Source organism: Sus scrofa, chromosome 9 (assembly GCF_000003025.6).
Source record: "Sus scrofa isolate TJ Tabasco breed Duroc chromosome 9, Sscrofa11.1, whole genome shotgun sequence".
NCBI classification, from domain to species: Eukaryota; Metazoa; Chordata; class Mammalia; order Artiodactyla; family Suidae; genus Sus; species Sus scrofa.
This window is the reverse complement of record NC_010451.4, coordinates 15,719,987-15,737,223: the sequence shown is the minus strand read 5'-3', so window position 1 is coordinate 15,737,223 and position 17,237 is coordinate 15,719,987. Positions and strand designations below refer to the sequence as shown.

General features: G+C 36.1%; 1 long non-coding RNA gene across 1 annotated transcript in view; it reads left to right on the top strand.

Moving 5' to 3' along the window:
- LOC102160854 overlaps window positions 1-17,237 on the top strand; it is a 1,306,405-nt gene that overhangs the window by 247,229 nt on the left and 1,041,939 nt on the right. The window contains exon 2 of the long non-coding RNA XR_002346962.1: window positions 12,482-12,701. This is a non-coding gene — a long non-coding RNA (uncharacterized LOC102160854). The remainder of the gene's footprint in view (window positions 1-12,481; window positions 12,702-17,237) is intronic.

Sequence of the window (17,237 nt, the reverse complement as noted above, 5' to 3'; positions counted from 1 at the left end):
AAATGTCACCTTTCATATGTTATTTATTTATTCTTTAGCATTCTCTTTCTCCCGCTGGAATGTGAGATTTGTGAAGGCAAGGATTGTGGCTTTTTTTTTTCTACTGCTCTATCCTTATCTCCTAAAATATAGCACAGAATAAGGAGGATGTTATTCTGCATAGAGAACGATTCTGAAGGTTCATGATACCATGATTATAAATGATGATGATTCCAGATATAAGTGATATCATATGGTATTTGTCCTTCTCTTTCTAACTTACTTCACTCAGTATGAGAGTCTCTAATTCCATCTGTGTTTCTGCAGATGGCATTATTTTGTTTTTTTTATGGCTGAGTAGTATTCCATTGTGTATATATGCCACATTCTTCCTAATCCAATCACTTATATCTGAATCTAATATATGGCACAAATGAACCTTTCCACAGACAAGAAAATCATGGACTTGGAGAATAGACTTGTGGTTCCCAAGGAAGAGAGTGGGATGGATTGGGAGCTTGGGGTTAATAGATGCAAACTCTTGCTTTTGGAATTGATTAGCAATGAGAACCATGTCTAGTCACTTATGATGGAGCATGATGATGGGAGGAAAAAGAATGTGTACATGTACACCATGCTGTACAGTAGGAAAAAAATTTTATTCGGGAAATAACAATAAAAAAATGATGTGATGATGATGATGAGAGCAGAAGCTGCTATTTACTGATGATTTATTAAGTCTCAGGATTGTGCCAAGAACTTTATATGTATTGCTTCATTGAACCTTCATAGAGGTTAGGGAGAGACCAAGAGAAAACTTGCCCAGAAGCTAGGTGAAGAAAGGGCTTCAATGAGAAGGAAGGGATCGTCTGTATCACATGCTTCTGATAGGTCAAATAAATTAATGCTGGAGGAATGGATTTGGCACCTTGAAGTTAGTGAATTGGATTGCAACATTCTAAATTACGAAACTGGAACATACAAACATTAAATAGCATCCCAATTATGAAAGGTCAGGACTAGTCTGAAACGTCAACACTCTTGAGTCCAAAGCCTAAGCTTATCACAACTCATCTTCAATTAGGCCTCCTGGCTTCCTGGTCTAGGACCGCTGTGACAACACAGCACTGTTTGTCCTGGAATTAGCATGGCTTTGGTTTTAAGCTCAGGTCTACCACTTGCCAGATGTTAGAGATGTGTATACATTATAACCTTCCAAACAACAATCCAGGTTTGATATAAATTTTCTGTGTCGAAGATGAACAAAGGGAGACTTAGAAATATTAAGCAGTTTGTTTCTGCTCCTACGGCTAGTAGAAGGTCTAACTGGATTAAAATCCAAGTGAGACTGACTTTCAAACCTTATATATCTCAAATTCTATATTATTTTCATTGGAGGAAAGTGTGAGAATTATACGACTGAAACTGCAAATCTAGGAGGACAATCTGATCAGTAGATGCCAGGATCCTAAATATTTAGGTCATATGCTTAAGCTGTTTATTCATTTATTCAAACTTATCTGTTTGGCCTCTAAAGACATTTGACAGAGTTTCCATTGTGGCTCAGCAGGTTAATGACCCAATATTGTCTCTGTGAGGATGCAGGTTTGATCCCTGGCTTCACTTGGTGGGTAAAGGATCCGGCATTGCTGCAAGCTTCAGTGTAGTTTGCAGATTTAGCTCAGATCCAGTGTTGCCATGGCTGTGGCATTGGCCAGCAGCTGCAGCTCCATTTGGACCCCTAGCCTGGGAACTTCCGTATGCTGCATGTGTGGCCATAAAAATAAATAAATAAATAAATACATGTGTATGTGTGTATACACACACACACACACACATACACACACATATATATGTATGTATGTATATGACATTTGAATTTGGAATCCCTGGATTGGTTGGCCCATAAGGAGACTTTTGGAACTAGGGTATCCTAATGTTCGATGACAAGGATATTCCCCGCTTGGTTCACAGAGGATGGATCTGAATTTTATCTAAGAAGAAGGTGAGGCAGGATCAAAGCCATCAGTCTAGGATTTATGCCTCATTACCTGGAATGCCCTTCAAGAAGAAAGTTTATGTGATGATACCACCCTCACTCTCCCCTTTCCTTCCTAATTCTTTATTCAATTAAAATCTCCAAAGATATGCCTAGAGCTTTTCTAAATCTCTTTCAAATTGACCAAAACATTGTATTCCCTGGGAGATGCTCCTTAATCCTCACACATCCACTTGCTAGGTTCACTTTGTGCAGTAGAAGAGGTTATAATTTATACCTTTGGTTTTAACAGAGATCTGCAGCTGCTCATTGGAATCATGGTTTTCCAAAAGGCAAACTTAAGTGTTTAAAGTACATTGCACAGAATTGTTACTTTCGACATTTTTGCTGGGTGGAGAGACAGGCAAAAGATAATTTCCCCAAATTTAAGTCTTCTGTTCTATTTCATGGGTAGATTCCTATAGTCAAAAAAAATGGAATCAACTCCCACATGCAATAATGGAATGTGTGGGCACAAATCTTGCTGTGAGTGGACATGATTATGAACAATATCCTCATATGGAAAAATGCCAGAATTATGTCCATTTTTGCTATTGAATTGTCACTAAATTTAATTCTTGACAATGCTTGAGTTCTGGTAGAATGTGAAATACTGCAAAGGAAAGAACTAAAATCCAGGTATTGTGTTATCTCTGTCTTTCTCTGTGTGTACCTTTTTCCTTAGAAGTCAAAAGAAGATACCACTTATTATTTGAATCAAGTATTAATTGATTTACAAATACTGAGGTTAATAATTAATCGAATTCCAAATACTTTGGCCTAAGACTCTATAAACAAGTTTCAAGGTGGCATTTCTTTCCAGGGGAAAATTCAAACAAATAACATGGTCATGAATACAATATAGACCAATACTATTCAAAATATATGTTTATCCTCTTAGAGAGACCCCAGCAAATTGATTCCCAGTTGCCTGCAGCAGTAATGTACACTTTGGTGGATTTGCCCTCATTCCTTCTTTTAGTCTTTCAGTCCCTCATTCCTGTTCTTAAGGCCACTTCCAAAATAAACACATGCATCAGAGACATGGTCTTAAGTAAGCTACACTTCTGTAGGCCATCAAGGCTAAGTCATAAATTTAGATCTCTCAGTTTCTAAAGCTATATTCTTGACCATAGTTTCAAGTGGAAAGCACTGCCTGGAGTAAGGAGAAAGTAAGTTCAACTCAGATCTGTAATTTATGTCTGCATAGTCCTAAGTGTAGTGACTTTCTGGACTTAGAGCCCCACCTTTACCATATTGTTAACTTCCAGAGACTCTCAACCCTGGTTATAACTTCTACTCCCCAATTCTAACTTCCCCATGCCTGCAGAGTATTAAATGTCAAACTTCAGAAATCCTGGGCTGTGCTCCAGGTCAGTATATCTCCTTGTATTCACCTTTTTGATTTAATAGCTAGGCCGTCTATTAGACCAAGGCAAATATATTGCATTATATTGCAAATGTGTTAGCAAGGAAGGCAAAAGGAATAGAGTTGAGATACTCAATATTGCTGCTATGGGATCTTGTTCATGGAATGGCAGGCAGCAAGGAGTGGGCCAGTGAAGTTCTAAATGCTTTCTATAAACTTATGGGCATCCCTACAAGAGATTATTCAGGGACCTACTTATGCGTGAAGGGGAGATGGGGGTGGATTTCTCCACTGGCATCAGGTTCATCTTTAATATCTTCATATATGGGAGTTCTAGTTAAGTGTTGCTGTGAGAGAGAGAAACAGTTTTGTTTTTGTTTTTCTTTTTAATAGGGCCACCCCCATGGCATATGGAGGTTCCCAGGCTAGGGGTCCAATCAGAGCTGTAGTTGCTGGCCTATGCAACAGCCACAGTAAAGCAGGAACCAAGTCACATCTGAGACCTATGCCACAGCTCACAGCATCGTCAGATCCTTAACCCACTGAGCAAGGCCAGGGATTGAACCTGTGTCCTCATGGATGCTAGTCAGATTCATTAACCGTGGAGCCACGACAGGAACTCCCAGAGGTTTTATTATTTAAAAATTTTAGAAAACTTCAGCGTAACTGAAAACTCACATTTAGAGACAAGCAGTGCTATTGTGCGATCTAAGAAAAATTAGTTCTTTTTATTGAATATTAGTTTCTTTGTGTATAAAATGGGAAAACATAATAGTAGTATAATAATAATAGTAACTGCATTTCTGAGATAGATAGACAGATTGATAGATAGGAGATAGATGCCAAGCACTACACTAAATGCTGGATAAAAACTGCGTGTATTGATTTGGCACATGTTTGTGGCTCAACAAATAGAATAGTTATGATTATGGTTTATATAATTTGTTCATTAATTTACAAGATCTAAAACTTTTAATATGCAAATTAGAAAATCTTATCTTTCTCATCTCTTGTTTATATCTCATTCATATATCACACATTCTTTATTCTTTTCTGTATGCATTTGGCTCCTGCACATATGTTTAGGACCTACTATATGCCAGGCAGTGTACTGAGTTCTGGAAATTTAAGAATGGGAAGATATAGTTCCCGTTGTGGCTCAGCAGTAATGAACCCAACTAGTACCCATGAGGATGCTGGTTTGACCCCTGGCCTCGTTCAGTGGGTTAAGGATCTGGTGTTGCCTTGAGCTGTGGTTTAGGTCATGGATGTAGCTGGGATCTAGTGTTGCTATGGCTGTGGTATAGGCTGGCAGCTGCAGTTCCAGTTTGACCTCTGGCCTGGGAACTTCCATATGCCATGGCTGTGTGGCTGTGGCCCTAAAAAAAAAAAAAAAAAAAAAAAAAAAAAGAGTGGGAAGATAACCACGGCCCAGCCTCACAGAGTGTACAGCTTTTTGTGGGTGAGTTAACCATGTAAATAATGTGTTATAATTCAATATGATAAACAGGGTACTGGGGGCACAGAGGAGAGAGTGCTTAAAATCAGAAATTTGTTCCCTGGGGGATTGAGGTCCCAAGATGAACTGAGTTAGGGAAATGAATTTGAGAGAGAGGAGCACAGGCAAAAGCTTAGAGGTGAGAAGAAGAGGAATCTTGCAGAAGAGATCTGGAAGGATAAAGAGTTGGACTTGAGTCTCATAAATCATGCTCAGGAGTCTTGAGGGAATTGGGAAGCTAGCAGAGATTTTCAAAGCAAGGAAGTGACATGGAAAGTTTGCATTTTATAAAGATTACTGGCTGTGGTGTAGAGAAAGTATTTGAAGTATGAAAGAAGGGCTCTAGAAGGCATTTTTTGTAAATCCAGTTAAGGCATTAAGAAACTGGCATATATCAGAGAAAAGAGAATGATTTTAAAATATGCTAAGCTGTATAAGATGAAAGAAATATTAAATATCAATTTAGTTTAGATTGATTAACAAGAAAACAAAAAAAGATAATATCAAGAAAATATTTAATCCTGTCATTCCCCAGTTCAAAAATTTTAGTGATCATTATTTAAAAAGAATCTTAGTGTTTTTTATCTTTCCTCAAACTTAGCATTCAGCCTTGTATTCCACATCTCATTCCTTATTAACTTATCAAAATTCCTAATTCCACTATTAATTTTTCTGTCTATATTCCATGATTTAGCTTATCTGCCATTATCGCTAACTCCCTTCCACCTTTCAAAATTCTTCCCACCCTTCAAGAAACATATCTCAAATGTTCCTTCTTGGGTGAGTTATTTTTTCATCTCTTCATATTACTCTCAAAGCCATGTATTTGCCTTTCATAGCAGAGGATCATATTTCACTCATTTCTGTACCCTTCCTAGAACCTTATGCAAATCTTTATCTGAACAGATTTGATGTTCAGGAGATGTTTGGAAACTAAGGTGAATAATACATAGGGTATCTTATTTCTTTGCTGATAACAGACAAAAACAAGAGCATAAAATAACTCAAAAGGAAAGATAGAACCAACAATTCAAGGAAATATTTTGAAGGAGCAAGAAGAAGTATGATTTAGGTTTAAATATTAACAATAAATGTGAAAATTAAAAATGAACACTAAACACTAAAAATATATTCTGTTAATTTCATGAGCAGTTATTAATTGCCCAGTTTGTGCCATGTTAACAGGTATTAACATTAAGCTGTTTTTTCATACCATTCTTATATCATATCACCTCTACAGTTCTGTTTTCACAGTTTATTATTATATAGAGAGACTTGATCCAATTGAACAGTGTTTTCAAAAAATGAAGTACTTTGCTGTGAAAAAGGCAGTGCTAGAATTGGACTGCTGATAAGACATTTTTTTCCCCTTTCATATACAAAACTGAAAATAAATGCTATACGTCCTTTGACTTTATTTTGAGTATCTCCTAGGTATAAAGTTGAGTTTCTATACTCACAGTATGTAAGATTTTAGCAATACAAGATTGTGACTTTTTTCCCCAATAAACCCCTTCTTTGTTCCTGAGGCACCTCTCTTCTGATGATAACAGGGAAAGCATTAAGTTTTGCATATGACAAATTAAATAACGTGATTACAACACTGAGAAATTCTGTAGTCAACTAAAGTTGATTTAATATACAGTGGTATTGTATAATACATAGTAAGAACACACAAAATATATGCCCATTGCATTCAATTTAAGATTGGTTCTATTTCACTCACAACTTAAGTGATAAAATTCTGATATCACACTATCCCTAAGTTCATTCGTCATTAAGATGTGTCTGTAAAATTAAACACAATGCTACTGTGTTCAGAATAATGGACTTATACTCAGCAAAACCTGTGCAAGTTCGACCTGTTCATAGCTATTGATTGCTGGTCCTTACCCCACCTTATTCTTACGTGCCAAAAGCTAGATAACAGAAATGTCATTGCAAATCTTTTTTTTTTTTTTTTTTTTTTTTATTATTTTCCCACTGTACAGCAAGGGGGTCAGGTCATCCTTAGATGCTTAGATGTAGTCATTGCAAATCTTAAAGTACAACAGAACACATGTTTAACTGCTGCTAATTTTGGATCAAGGGCATTACCTACACTTACAAAGCATAGCATTTTAAACTAAGTCTATCTAGAAGTTGTTAAAGTTTTGACATTCTGAGATTCAAGACATTAGGAGCCCTATCTTATCTAACTAGTTATTGAGTATCTACCATGTGCCAATCCAGGCACAGGACCACAGCCCAAATTTGGCACAGAAGGAAGATGCTGACACTCTGATGCTCTCCTTGGAAGTGTTTAGTGAGCAAAATAACCAACACGAGGACAAGATTTCAGATAGTGATAAGCATTCAACAGATTCAAATGGTGTAACTCATACACAGTTACAGGACATGTAGAGGTAGGGATGGAAAGAGAGATGTGAGTGAATGGTCAGCAAAGTCTCTCTGGAGACACAACATTTTAGCTGAGACCTGAGAAATAAGCAGGAGTTAGCCATGTCAAGATGCAGGGAGGGAGTTTTATAGCCAAGGCTACTATGACTGGGGTTTACTGTTTGTGGTAGCTTTATTCTTAGAATAACTGTGTGAGTTAAAAAATGTAGAGGTTAACTAAATGTGTTTTTTCCTCTTTTTAGCTTGTTAAGGTGACTTTAATTCATAGTACAATTAATTTGTGAGCATGTACTTAATTGCAAAAAAAGCCTACTTATTGTAATTGCTGAGAATGAGTAGGTAGCTGAAATCAAGTGTAGCTGATTGGCTAACTCAATTATAATTTATATGTGTAAAATGTTTAATATACATTTATACTTTGATCGCATAAATGATCACCTAGTTGTTAAAAGAACATACCTTTATTTTTTAAATTTTTATTAAAATATTGTTGATTTACAATGTTATGTTAGTTTCAGGAGTGTACAGCAAAGTGATTTGGTTATATATGTATGTATATATTCTTTTTTTTTAACGCTTCATCCATTGCATGCAGAAGTTCCCAGGCCAGGGATTAAACCCATGCCACAGCAGCAATTCAAACCAACCACCGCAGTGACAAGCCAGGTCCTTAACCTGCTGTGCCACAAGGGACCTCCTATCTATTCTCTTTTTTTTTTTTTACATTCTTTTCAATTATAGGTTATTACAAGATATTGAGTGTATTTCCCTGTGCTGTACAATAGAGTAGTTCCTTGTTGGTTATCTATTTTATATCTAGTGGTGTGTATAATTTTAATCCCAAACTCCTAATTTATCACTCTTTTGGTCACCATAGGTTTGTTTTCTATATCTATGAGTCTGTTTCTCTTTTGTAAATATGTTCATTTGTATCATTTTTTGATTATACATATAAGTAGTATCATATGATATGTGTCTTTTTCTGTCTGGCTTACTTCACTTAGTGTGATAATCTGTAGGTCCATCCATGTTGCTGAAAATGACATTATTTCATTCTTTTTTATGGCTGAATAGTTTTCCATTGTGCCTATGAGCCACATCTTTTTTATCCATTCATCTTTTGATGGACATTAGGTTACTTTTGTGTCTTAGCTATTGTAAATAATCCTGCTTTGAACATTGGAGTGCATGTATAATTTCCAATTACAGCTTTCTCCAGATATATGTCCAGGAGTGAGATTGCTGGATCATACAGTAGCTCAATTTTTTAGTTTTTTAAGGAACCATCATACTGTCCTCCAGAGGGGCTATATCAATTTACATTCCCACCAAGAGTGTAAGAGGGTTCCCTTTTCTCCACCCCTTCTCTCGGCATTTATTATTTGTAGACTTTTTGATGATGGCCGTTCTGACTGGTGTGAGACGATACCTCATTGTAGTTTTGATTTGCGTTTCTCTAATAATGAGTGATATCCAGCATCTTCTCATGGGCCTCTTGGCCATCTGTATTGTCTTCTTTGGAGAAATGCCTTTTCAGATCCTCTGCCCATTTTTGATTGGACTGCTCTTTTTTGATATTGAGGTATATAACATATCTTTATTTTTATAGATGAAGAAACTATAACCTAAATTTTAATCACTTGACTTAAAACAGCATGCATTGGTGCATGAATATAGACTTTTAAATCTGGATAGATGGAGTTCTAAACCTGCTGTGACTGATACAAATAATTTGGAAAATGCATTTTCTCTCTTTCATCTTAATTTATTAAAGTTTCTATAACATAAATGACACACAGAACTTGTCTTTTATTTTTTTATTGTAATGGAGATTATTTTCTCTAAGATAATATATTTTAATAATAATAATAGCTGATATTAACTAATACTGCATGTCAGAGACAATTGTATTCCAAAAATACAATTTTATACCTCTGTGTCTATTAATTCCTTTCACTTTAAAACTCTGAGGTAAATATTCTTCTTAAAAATAAAATGATAAAAATAAATTGAATTCTGTTCAACCAGCATGTATTGCAATAATGTTCTACCACAATTCAACGTTAAGATGTGTAAGAATCTGTAAAATTTACTTCCTGCTACTATAACTCCAAGCCCATGAATTTATTCCCCCCATCTCTGTGGTAGAGCTCTCAGCAAGCACAGCAGTTAGTAAAAGCCTTCTTCCCTGCCCTGCAACTCTATCAATTCTGCTTCTCAGTCATTGCGCTGGTCTCCTGCTGCTGTCTAGATCAGATTCAAACTCTGTGCCCTTGACATCAAAGTCAGAATGCAGAATACTCTTACATTTTTCTCTTGTCTTAAAGTTTATCTTTCCTTAGAACCAAAACCTACTTAAAAGTTTGCCTGATTTCTAAGTGAGCAAATTTAGTCATTCTTCCCATAGCATAGTTCAGGGACCTCTATTAAAATGATGTTCCATCTCTGCAATGGGCTACCTTCTAAAGTTGGAATTAGAATATAGTTTTGCATTGAAATTGTGGTTCCTGGACAATTGCATGGGCCTCGCCTGGAAGCTTGTTAAAAATGCAGGAACTCAGGCCCCATCCCAGTCTTACTAAGCCCGAATTTGCATTTTTATGTGAACCCCCAGAGATCCTATTCAGATTAAAGATTGAGAAGCACCGGTCTAGAGGTCCATAAGGATGAAATTCTGGACTCAATCTCACAGACAGTGGGATGTCAGGAAAAGCCAGTAAAGGAGTGAGTTATGCCAACACATCAGGAGATGAACATAAGCCACATTAACGAAGGTCCTAGGCTGCCTGAATCCTCACCTGATTTTTTTGAATGTGTATTAATTCGTTTTATTCTGACCATAATCCTATAAGGTATTTGGTATTATTACCACCTTTTAAGAATAAGGATGAAAAAGCGGAGACCCCAGAGGTTAAGTGACTTCCCTGAGGTCACACAATAGATAGATAATAGGCTTGGATTCAAAACCAGGCAGGTTGGCTCCAAGCCAAGTTCTTAATTATTATACCGCACTGCCTCTTTTTGAATAGCCTGTTTCACCTTCACTTACTGGCACTCTTCCTGGCTCTTCACAGGCAGGCATTCAATAACTGGAAATGAATGAGGCTCTAAATTCACGCAAATGAGCACAGAGGCTTCACTGTGGGCGTAAACTTACCACTCACTGCCTCTCCCCTCTAGTCTGTGAAGAGGCTGCCTGACTGATAAGAAATCAGCAAGCTCATCAATACTTATATTTGTCCTTTTATTTCACCATCTCCACTTTTCACAACCTTCTACCTACCCTGAAGCAAGCCACCTATAGTTCTCTTGAGTTGAAGTTACTGCCTGTATCTTCAGCAAACACTAAAATGAATCAAATGAATACAGGATACACAGCTAACTACTAGCTAGTTTATGCATGCTCTTTGATTTAATTACACACCAAGGGAGATAGTATTATCTCCTTTCCCAGACAGTAGGGCTGAATTCAGAAAGGTTAAGTAAAATCAGACAGGCATGGAGTGTCACGCTTTAGTTCCAATTCTTTCTGATTCTGGAAGTATCATTCCTTCAACTCTCAATATTGACACCTGTGCCTTTCCTTACTATTTGATAGAACCAAAACTTGAAATCCATATTTCTGAAAGATGATGGGGGTTTTTGGTTTTTGTTTCTGTATCTGAATTTTTCCTTACCTCCATTCAGTATACTGACAGTTCTCAAAGACTAAGCATTAAGAAAAACCTGGGAGACTTGTTCAAACACTGATGGCTGGACCCCATCCCCAGAGTTTCTGACTTAGCAGGTCTGTGGTGGAGCCTGGTAATTTTCATTTCTAACAAGCTTCAGGAGATGCTGATGCTGCTGGCTGGGGGAACCATTCTTTTGAAAGCCACTGCAGGCAGTAAACCTTCCTAGCTCTTTATATGTGCTTAGGTAATTTTCATGCCTAGTCTGTCTGAAATAGATTCCAGAGTGGCGTCCGTGGTGGAACCACTAGACGACAATGGGTCTGAATCTGTATTTCATGGAGGCGTAGAGTGGTCAGTTAGGGGTATGGAAAGTAACATGATACATACACAAGGGGGTTGCGTTCTAAAAAGATGTTCCCTATCATCCTTATTATCATTCTTATTAACCTTTTTTGCTTGTAAAATTTTATAAGACTCAGCATTGACACTATTCATAACTGAAATCACATGCTCTTTATCATTCTGTCAAGTTTCTACCTCTTGATACTTTCCTCCTCTAGGATGTTTTAGAATTAACTTGTGATGTGTATTTCGGGGGTAAACAGTCAAAAGCTATCTCTTGCTCTGTACTTTGATGGCTAATCAACATGGTTCATTCCTCACAGGGTATGCAGGTGAAAGAGAGTCAGGATTTGTAGTAGCTGGAAGAGCATGTGGCTACTAAGACAAGGAACACACCTGTGTAGGTTTAGGGGAGCTACATATGCCCTTTCTGCTGTCATCTACGCACCAACACACCCTATGCTGGGATGAGGAAATATGTACTTATGGCTTTATAAAATGACTTCCCCAATTCCAGGTGCCAAGAAACTGTGGTACATTTTCTCAGAGTGTTTACTAGTTGTAGAAAAGTAAAATCCCTCCACAGGAAAATAACCCTTAATTTTCTTTTTTAATTTAAATTATAATTTGTACCGCCTATCATTTTCCTCCTGCTTGAAAGACAAAGAATCATTTTCTAGACCCCATACAAAGTCACTTTCTCTCCTGTCAGATAATAAAAGTATCAGTTAACATTATTGAGTAAAAAAACCTCCTGTGCTTATGGAATTCTTGATGGGTGATTTTTATGTCTTTTTTCACGTAATACACGCATCCTGTAAAGTGGCTCTTATTATCATCACTTTTAAAGGCAACAGTGGAGAACCCATAAGGTTAAAATATCTTTATCAGGTTCCCAATTAATAAATGGTTCGGCTAAGTTCTGTGCGCAGGTATTTCTCATTTTAAATGATTTTCTCTTAACCAAAGCATGTTACTTGAAAACTAGATTTCTGCTACTTTTCAGGACATAGTCCCCAAAAGGAGAGTTTGGAGAAATCTGTAGCCTTTGGAAATTCACAGGTATATTAGTATTAGAGTATAAAAAATATTTTTTTCTACCTTAGGATTTAAAAAAGGAAAATAGCACCAAACTCAGTAGCTTAAAAAGTAACAGCCATTTCTTATCTCTCCTGACTAAGGTTGACTGGGCTCAGCTGGGAAGTTCTGTTTTTGCGGTGTTGGCTGGAGCTGTAGTCACCTGGGAGACCCACTCACAGCGCTGACCATTGGTGCTGGATGTCACGTGGGGCAGTTCACTAAAGCACCCCCTCCTCTTCTCTCCTCTCCTCGGCGTGACCTTCCCACAAGGTTCCAGCTTTATACATCATGGAAGCCCATCATGCAAGAGGAATTTAAAAGGTAACCTGCAGATTTCTTAAAAGCCCATTTATAATTCACCTTGAGACATTCCATGCAGTAACTTTTGTCGCATTCCGTCAATCACAGCCAATCACAAGCCAGAGTGGCTTAAAAAGTGGGAGGGACAACAAATTTGGTCCATCTGTAGTCCACCACAGTCTGCCCTCCGGTCTTAAAATATTTACATTTCTGTAGAAAGGTAAAAATGTACTAACTCCCTCTTTCAAGCCCACCAAAAGTCTTGTCACAGCATCAAGTTCAGGCTTAGAATACAGTATCAACACCTAAACCTTGTCCAGGTGTGGACAAGGCTTCTTGAGGTTGCCTTCATGGGTAGTTTTTTTTTGGTTTGTTTATTGTTGTTGTTGTTTTTGTTGCTTTCAAATGCAGAGATTGTGGTCTAGAAAGACAGGTTATCTGCTCCAGTAAACAAAAACCAACTGGGAGATAGTGATAGGATAGCCCCAGTAGACATGCTCAACCAAAAAAGGACAGAATTAACACATGCCTGGAATCCTGCTATTCCCAGGGTAGGAAGTATGTGTATTAGGAATGCAGTTTGCCCGTTTGTGTAGTTCTTTGGGTTTCCTACCTCTGCCCTCTGAGTCATGCATTCTTTTCTATAAGAAATTGTCCGTATTTGTAGCCGAGAAGTTTTGTTAGCATATTCTTTGCCCATAGACCTCTAGTCATCTTTTCCTTTTGAATTGTTTTTCCCCGCTTTAAATTCGAGCCAGTTTGTTTCCACTAGTGCACTCTTCTAACAACTTTGTATATATTCTGTGGATGAATCACAAATTAATAAGGAATGACTCATTCTTGCTTATATTTCCAGAGAAGGAGGGAGAAATCTAACTTGATTCTCATGACATGAGTCCTTGTATCAAGCAATTAACACACATTTTGTGGAATTCTGACAATAGTCATGCAAGTTGCATATCCATGTGTTTATGGATGAGAGAATCAAAATGAGGAAAAGCTAGTTGATCATTTTCCTATCACTTATAAATAGCAGATGCAAGATTAAAAACCAAATATGTCTAGAATCAAACTCTAAATATTTTCTGTTACATTGTCTTTAACTCTAGACTTTTTTTTTTTTTTTGCTTATTGTTTATTTTGAAAATAAAGTTGAGGCAGCAGAGGAGCTGTAGAATGGTTATTTTTAAGATATGTCATTTAGGCAATTGTTATCTAGTAAGCCATTTCCAAAAATTTAAATTTAAAATGACTGAATTAGTTTAAATTTGATAAACACAGAAACATTCAAGAGTATAGTTACTGGCATAAATGATGGACATCCCTGCTACCAGGTCATAATCAGTGCCAAATTGATAGCAAAGTCCTGATTAAATATGTAAGTGTAGTTAGAAAAATTAGCAAACCACATCAAACATAATTTTTAATAAAATACTGTCATGGGAGTAAATAATTCTATGGATATATAATTTATTAAGAAGACAGCTCAAACCATTTTAATTCATTTATTTAGTACAGTAATCCTTAGAGCCTTTAATATGCCAGTAGTTTTTTATTTTCTCTAAGGGTATAACATATAGTACTTAGAAATATATTTGATTTTGGAAATTTTTATGAGAAGTTTTGTAAGAGTCGTAAGAACTTGTTATATAGTCTTAGAAATTATGCCTTAGAAAAATCTAGAGTATTGTGTAAACTGAAAGAATATTTTAAGAATGTAGCAAATTACTATATTTTCTTACTTAAGCCCATGATATTCATGAAAATGTAAAATGGTTCATTTTATTGTGTGTGCCCTAGCTATGAGACTTTAAGATATATGATTATATGCTTTGTTTTAGTCATATTTAAACTTAAAAATTATATTGTTTTGGAGAATAATATAAGTTATAAATTTCAACATTCGCAACAAGGGCTACTATTCAGTTTTTACTTTGCAGCATTGTCATATGGGTTGTTTATGGTCAGAATCTAATATGATTTTCCATGCACCTATAGATGGGTTAATGCTCCCATCTGGATAGTGCTGTACTAGTTGATATATATTTAAATATTACTCTAATTAAAATAAGATATTAAAATATTACTATTAAATTACAGATTAAAATATTACTCTAATTAAAATGTTACAATTATTATTAACCAATAGGTGTTTCATTGCCTCTATCCTGCCCATTAAGGCTTTTCTCAGTCTCTTAGTAATTGTTTTGAAGTTTTTCCTTGTATATCCTTCTAATGATTCCTTAAGTAGATGCCAGTAAATGAGTGCATATTAATATTGTCTACCTTTTACTTATGATATATTACTCATTATATATCCCATACTGTAATTTACTTTTTTTCCTTGGCATTTATCCTTGAGTTTTGGGTTTCCCCTCTGCCCTTATCAATACATAAAGAGCTTTTCCATTTTGTAAGATAAGCCCAGTGTTGCATGGTACACATACCCCTTGGATTAACTAATCTTCTATTGATGAATATTTGTTTTGTGCCTGTTATTTTCTTATTTGAAAATAATGCTGTGATATACAGTATGTACATATGTCAAATAACGTGAGGGTATTTTTTAAGATAGGCGAGATTGCTAGGTCGAATATTAAAGGCATTTGTAATTTTGACAGATATTTACAGATTGCCTTTTAGAAGGTTCATTATTTTGAACTCACATCAACAATATATGAAGATCTGACTTTTCCCAATTTGTGTTCTTTGTTGAACTTAGATTTTTGCGAACATTATAGATGAAAAATGTTTTCTCAGTTTGACTTTTCTCAGCATTTCTCCTAAAATAAGCGGGGTGGGAATTTTTTTTTTTAGCATGTTTAAGGACTCTTGTTTTCCCTCTCGTTCTCAAGGCATGTTATCCATATTAGGTGTTCCTGAAGAAATTACTTACATTCCACTCAAACAAGATAGAGGGTAAATCTTTAGGAAGAGACAACGCTGTTAAAAGATTTGATAGGAAGTTCCCATTGTTGTGCAGTGAAAACAAACCCAACTAGTATCCATGAGGATGTGGGTTTGAATCCCTCGTCTAGTTCATTGAGCCAGGGATCTGGCAAAGCCTTGAGCTGTGATGTAGGTCACAGACATGGCTTGGATCCTGCATTGCTGTGGCTGTGGCTGTGGTCTAGGCCAGCAGCTGCAGCTCCCATTCAACCCCTAGCCTGGGAATTTCCATATGTTGCAGGTGTGGCCCTAAAAAGCAAAAAAAAAAAAAAGACAAACAGAAAAAGAAAAGAAAAACATTTTAAAATACACTAAGAAGTGTATGTTAGAATATCATACATAAAATTCAACAAATATCATTTATATTAAAATTAAATGTAAATGAAAAGACAGCCCAAGTCCAAAAGCAAAAGCCAAATAAATACTGTGTCAAAGAAATAGAGTTGGAACAACATGATTCAGAAAGATTGGAAATAAAAGTGATTAAGAAAACTGTTTATGGAGTTCTTGTCATGTCACATCAGACCAATAACTGTGAGGTTACGGGTTTGATCCTTGACCTCTCTCAGTGGGTTAAGGATGTGGCGTTGCCATGAGCTGTGGTATAGGTTGCAGACATGGCTCAGATCTGGCATTACTGTGGTGTAGGAGAGAGGTGACAGCTCTGATTAGACCCCTAGTCTGGGAACCTCCGTATGCCATGGTGCGGCCCTCAAAAGACAAAAAAGACAAAAAAAAAAAAAAGAAAAAAGAAAATTGTTTATGATGTACTTATATTAAATAAACACATATCAAAAGTATTTAACTCATTAACAAGGGAACCAATGTGATATTTATAATTTCTAATTTCTTCAAAGTAGATTTCAAAAAGTACACATACGCATGCATAGGCAACTGGGAATATCAAAATGCATTTATATGTAGATGCAAAGCTGATCAATGTCTACAAGAAAATAATACATTCCATTTTCACTGAATATGGGTTTGTTTTTTTTTTTTGCTTGCTATAAATGGGTCATTTGCATTGTGATTAGTTTTCTTAAAATTATAGTGTAAAATAGCTCAGAAGCAATGACAGGCATGAAAAGAATATACTAGATAGGACCTCCACAAATATTTTTCCAACATAACATTTGTCTACTTTATGGTAGAGAAATTCAAAGAAAAGAGGGAAAAAAAGCAGAGATGGCCATATTAATATTAGATGGGTTATGTTAGGATTAAAAAGTGTATAACGAAACAAGTGCATTTTATCATTCTCAAGTGCCATCGCAATTTGAAATGAAGACATAATTGTCACTAATGTCTCCATAACAAATATCTTAGAAACAGTTTTCAGAAAACAGGAAAAAAAACAAGAGATAACAAAACATCCTGAAAACAGAAGATTAAAATTACCTCTTTCTGTTCAGGTAGTATCAGGATGTTTAGTTTTGAGTATTTTTGTGGAAGAGACCTCCAGCGCATTGTAGTTCCTCTCCTTTATCTTTATAGAGCTGTGTCAACCCCAGTGCTCATCACTAATTCACACCACCTCTGTTGACTCTTCATTAAAAAGAAAAAAATCAGCCTTTCTTTGTAGGCAACTCTAACAGATACAAAGCATTA